Consider the following 5,576-nt stretch of genomic DNA (forward strand, 5'->3'; position numbering starts at 1 on the left):
CGAGTGCTTCCGGGTCAGCCGCCGGGGCGGGGCCTGCGCCGGGCCTGCCTCTGCCCGCCCGCGGGCCGTGAAATGGCGGCGGGGTCCTATGGGCGGGGTCCCGTCCGCCGAGGGGGTTACCGGCCAAGGGGCGCTGGGGGTTCGGCCATCCCCGCGGGGGATGTGCCTGGCTTTGGCTGTGCTCTGGGTTGTGTCTGCATTGGCCCTTCGTGCTCGGGGCCTGTCGGTGGTGTGGTAACGGGCGGCTTCAAACGAAGTCCTCTGGTTTCCGAGGAGGAGGGCTTGTCAAATCCGGGGCGCAGCAGGCGCTGTGTGCGGGGCATAGTTGTCACTTGGATGTGGCACACGCAGAGCGCAGCACAGACCCGCGGACCGGCCGCGGGTGGCGGATGGCGGATGGGGAGGGAGGGAGGGAGCCGAGGGTTGTCGCCGTGCGGGGCTGGAGGCGCCTGAGCCCCGGGCAGACAGCGCCGCCGAAAGGAGCGGGAGCAGAGCCCGCCCAGACAAACCTCAGTTTACAGGTTTACACTGGGCGGCTGGTGCGCGTCTGTCCTGTACAGCCAAACGAGCTGCCGTACCGCGTTCCTCCGGCTGCGCATCTGGTTGCCCTGATGGGCTTCAGGGACCGCTGGTCACGGAGGTGCCGTTGGTCCCTGGGGACAGGAGTGGTCGGAGCAGGGAAGGACAGGAACAGCTGAGATGCTCCGACTGCGCTTTCGCGGCTAAACCCAGGCCGTCTTGTTACTCCCTCCTTTGCCTTTGTTTTACCGTATTTAAAGTGGCAGTAATGCTGCTCTTCCTGGGCTGCAGGACTTGCCTAGCGGGTTTTGTAAAAAGCTTTGAGACTTTAGAAGAAAGTGGAAGGATGGATGAATGCATGCCATAAAGGGGAAAAAATCCCAAACTTTTATGTTTAGATCTTACAAGGAACCTCTAATTGCACGAGAAAATGCAAACGTACCTAAAATTGCTGTGCTGTTAATGTAATGTTTATATGGTGAAAGAAAAAAGAGAAATGCCCCTTTTCAAAATCAGGGAAGTCGTGCTGTATGTCAAGGAAGTCAGTAAAATTAATTTAGTGGGGTTTGGGTAAACTACATCCATTTTAACTCTTCCTCCAGCTTACTGAGCTGTTAAAAGGAATGGCCTCGTGTATCTGTAGAGAAAAGAACTTGTGGCAACTTGTCAAGAAAGGATACATTTTAAAGCAACACAGACACGTAGTTAAGACTTTTTACCAAAGTCTATCACATTATCTAATTTGCTTTCTAGATGTGTAAGTGCTTGAAATTAAAAATCTTGTAGCTTAAAAAAAATGTGTTACTTGTTCCAAACATTAAATGTTAATTACAAGGCCCTCTCTCTTCAAGAACAACACCAGAACGTAAGTAGTGCATTGGCTTCTTGCCTAAAGGAAACTTTCTCCAAGTATCTCACCGGGTAAAGTGTCTTCCTTCTTGAGGTAGGTAGTGCTCCGAACACGACATCGTTAGAGTAGGTGGCGTTGCTGAGAGGAGCAGGCCTGCGTTTCATTCCAGGAGTAGCGATGGCTCTTGCATCAGAAGTGAGTCAGACATCTCGCAAACTCCCTCTGAACAGTACCCAATTAGCAGATGGCCTAAAAATGAAACTAAGGTCCCACATGTCCACACCAAATCTACATGTCTGCAGTGTCCCTCCTAATTAGTTAAAAATGAGTGTTCTCCATCAGTGTGTTCTTCAGGTGAAAGTATGCAAACAAAAAGGGGTGGGTGGGCAAAGTTCTTATGCAATGCCTGCTTTTTCCTCCAATGCTCAAAAATACTTGCCGGGGGAGGGAACAAAAACAGCCACAGGGAAGAAAACCAAAACCCAACCTCTTCCGTGATTGCGCCAGTCAATTTGCAGCAAAAAGCCACCAGCAGCGTTGAGACTGGAGGAGCAGCAGAGCCAAGTGCGGCGCTAGCCCCTGCCAGTGAACAGACAGACAGGTCCTGCAATGAGGTATGAAAGAATCAGTTTATGTTGGCGATAGGGAAAGAAGAGATCCTGTGATTTACCAGCTCTCGCTGAGGTCACTTTGCAGATGGTGAACTCTGTGACATGTGCTGACATTGCTCAAAGCCGCTGTGGTGAGGGGGGAAATGTGCCTGGTGCTCGAAATCTGGAAGAAGGAAGGGAGGTCTCTGCCTAAGTGCCCTTTGGTTTCTGTTAACCATCAGAAAGCCGTGTTGGTCTGTCCTGCGCAGGCTGGCAGCTCCTGGGGATACATTACTAAGCTGGGGGAGCTCCAGCAGTCACTTTTTTGGCATAGGCTACATCGGACAGAACGTCCTGTGTGTGGATTCCTCACTGCTGTGTCCTGTAGAGCCCAGATGGGGCTTGGCTGCCTGGTTTGAGGTGGAGCGCGATGTACTGAGAGCCTTTGTTCCAATAGATCACAAAAGACCATCTTTAAGATAAGCACACAGAGAACCTGCACTCTCTTCTCCCACTTCTTTCAACCCTTGAGTAACTAAAATCCCATTTTCTTGTCCACTGGTTAGGCTGAGAAGCTGTCTGAGAGAAAGAATATCCTGCTGCCAGATGCTCTTTTTTTTTTTTTTATTCTAACACAGTTGTTTTTCTCTTCACTTGATAAAGTTGAAATAAACAGTCTCTGGGGTGAATTACAGGCGTCAAAATTGGATTGGCATACAAACTGTAGAGCAGTTGGTGGTTGGGAGTCTGGGGAAAAAGAAACAGCAGGTTTTAGCTAGAGGGGACAACAGCTTTATTTCCCTCTTGGTCCTTGACAACTAAGCAGATGTCCTACAATTATTGTTTTACCTTCTAGTAATATGGTGTCTTTTCCTATCCTCCCAGGTATGCGACTGGCTCTTTTGCAGATGTGCAGGTACATTTCTTCCTTAGTTCAAAGCCATCTTACTGCACCACTAGCTCCATCTATTGCCGGTTAATGGCTGGCTGAGATTCAGACGAATGATTGTTTCTCCTTCTCAACTATAGGATACCTATTTCCAGTCCCATTTGTGTAGATACAACCTATGGTCTTAAGAATAAGAGCTTTTCTGAACACCTTACATGGGTTTTTCACACCCATTTTATTGCAAACTTTGCTTCTGGGTCGATGCCCTCCACTGTATCCACAGATGTCTTGTTCGTGTTTCCTACAGTCCTTGGGAGTCCTCAAGTGCAGGGGTTGTCAGGACCGTGAACCCCTGACACTGCCCTGCATTCCTCTGAACAGATGATGGGGCAATGGGCGGCGTCACTGGGCATAAGCACTATCACTGGGTACCCACTGTACTAGGTTGGAAGACACATAATGTGATGGTCCGGTTCTGAAGAGCTCGGTAAGTCCAACTATTAGAAGAAAGCACACTGGGGTAAAGAGTGTCAAGTTCAATGAATTTTTAAGGTTCTGGGCCAATCAAAGGAGTGCTTGCGCGGTCTCCTGACAGCACGAGGTCCGCTCAGCAGTTTCTGTTCAGCATGAGGAAGTTCATCTGTGCACTGTCCGAAATGGCCTCTTGGAAAATCTAGGGCTACATACTTTGAGGGCTTACCTTCACCTGGTGTGATGAACTGTGCTGACGCCTGACGAATGCAAACTTTTCTCTTCATTTTTTAAAGCAGTCCTCAAGTCTGTTTCTAGCCTTAACGAAGCTGCAATCCAGGTTTATCATCCTACAAGACATCTGACAGGGAAGTTAAATAGCACTCCAGACACATTTTTTTTTTAAACTTACTTGGGATACAAGGAATGTTAGTGTTTTTCTCAACAGGTGGGCATTCAAGCCGAAGCCTCTGTCTTTACAGTATGTGTGTATATGTAATGTGTAAACTCCCAGGTATTTTAGTGTCTGCATTTATACCCTGCCTGGTTTCCCAGTTTTGTATTCAGTGCTTGCTTTGTGCGTGAGTGCCAAATGACATCTAAAATTCTTGGACCTCAGTTAAAGAGACATTGGGTAACTTGGAATGTTTAACAAAACCTTCAGTACAATTTCACTCTACGAAGCCTGCGCCTGCTCTTGCAGTATGAAAGACAAATGTGCTGTTTCTTCAGGGTAACAAGTGTAAATCATCGGTCAATTTTTTGCTCTCTAGAATAAAGGTGTTGCAAGAAGTAAATTGTTAGCAAATGAGACTTTTGATCCTGTAGAGACAGGATTGGTTTATGCAATGGGCTAGAGTGACGGACGGAGGGTTTCCATTGTTCCAGCGCTCTGATGGAATAACTTGGCACCTGTTTGTTGAAGGTTTTCGAAGGACGGACAGACAGCCCTGACAGCCACAGTCAGACACTGAGACAGTCTCACGCGCTCTGTAGTACGGCAGTGAAGCCTGCAGCACTGTTAGGTAAAGACAGCGAGGATCCCAGTATAGCACTGGTGGGAGTGTGGTGCCCAGTAGCTTGTGGCTATGGGACTGGTGCCTACAACCGTTCAAAATGAAAGGTGACAAATCACCCCTGGCACATGCATGTGAAATTACAGTCAATTAGAGAAACCTAAGAAACGCTTTCTTGTGCTGAGTAGCCACACTTGTACCTCTGCCGCGTGAAGTTCAGATAACTGAACGTGACGGCCTTTACGCTCAGCGCCTGTCTGCGCAACTCGGGGGGAGTATACTGGGGCCCCGCATCATCCAACCCTGACTTTCATTAGAACTGGCCGGAGGCAATGCAAATTGTCCAGAAGCTGCAAGCACATGTTGCAGTGGTGCCTGAGCCCTGGTCACAGCTGTGGCTTGTGCGTATTCCAGCAAACTCTCACTGGTTCCCAAACTAGCCAACAACTCCTGTGATGTCCCAAGGTGAACTCGTGTTAGGAGTGGAGCCAGGCAGGGAGATAATCACTGAACTGGAGAATAAATGCACCATGTGTCTCTCCTGTTCAAAACCACTCTAATTTCAAACATCTTGCCTCAACAACGATCTGTTAACAAACTGCAGGCCAAGAATCTGTCAGAAGAATTTAAATACAATTCTGACAAGATCAGAACTAGATAGACTAAAACTTTACCAACCTGTGGCTAATTGAGTAAGCGCTTGCCTGGGTCAGGACAGAAGGTGATCTCTCAGGGATCTTCTTTGTTGTGCAACTGTAGCTTCCAAAAGCAGGAGATGTGTTTGAGGTGTTTAAACTCATTACAGGGAATAGAGACTTGGCCCGACTCCAAGAGGATGTCTTCATTACTTTGAAAACTGAAAGAAGAGGTTGAAGCTGGGAGCCGACAAGTGTTGCAGTCAAGGGGATGATGCGCTGAAATGCGAAGCGAGTTCCCAAGGGTTTCTGAAGGAACCGTTTTCTGAATGGTGGAAAGCAGCTGGCAGAGGCGCAGACGTAAGAGACATTGTCCCTCCAAGGGGGGGACAAATGGAGTACCTGGGGAGCCCTTTGCTTGCTTTCAGCTAAATGCTGTAGGATGCTGGAAACTCAAGAAAGTCCAGTGCTGATCTTACACTATTTTCTAGCATTACGGTACTCAAACCACTATGCTACTGTCTATCACTTGTCAATACTGTTTAGGAGAAGTGCCTGAATTTCTGGTGTTCTGTTGACAATTGCAAAAGTCCTTCTGTTAGTAGT

Source organism: Vanellus vanellus, assembly GCF_965231255.1.
Source record: "Vanellus vanellus genome assembly, chromosome: 18".
Lineage (NCBI taxonomy): Eukaryota > Metazoa > Chordata > Aves > Charadriiformes > Charadriidae > Vanellus > Vanellus vanellus.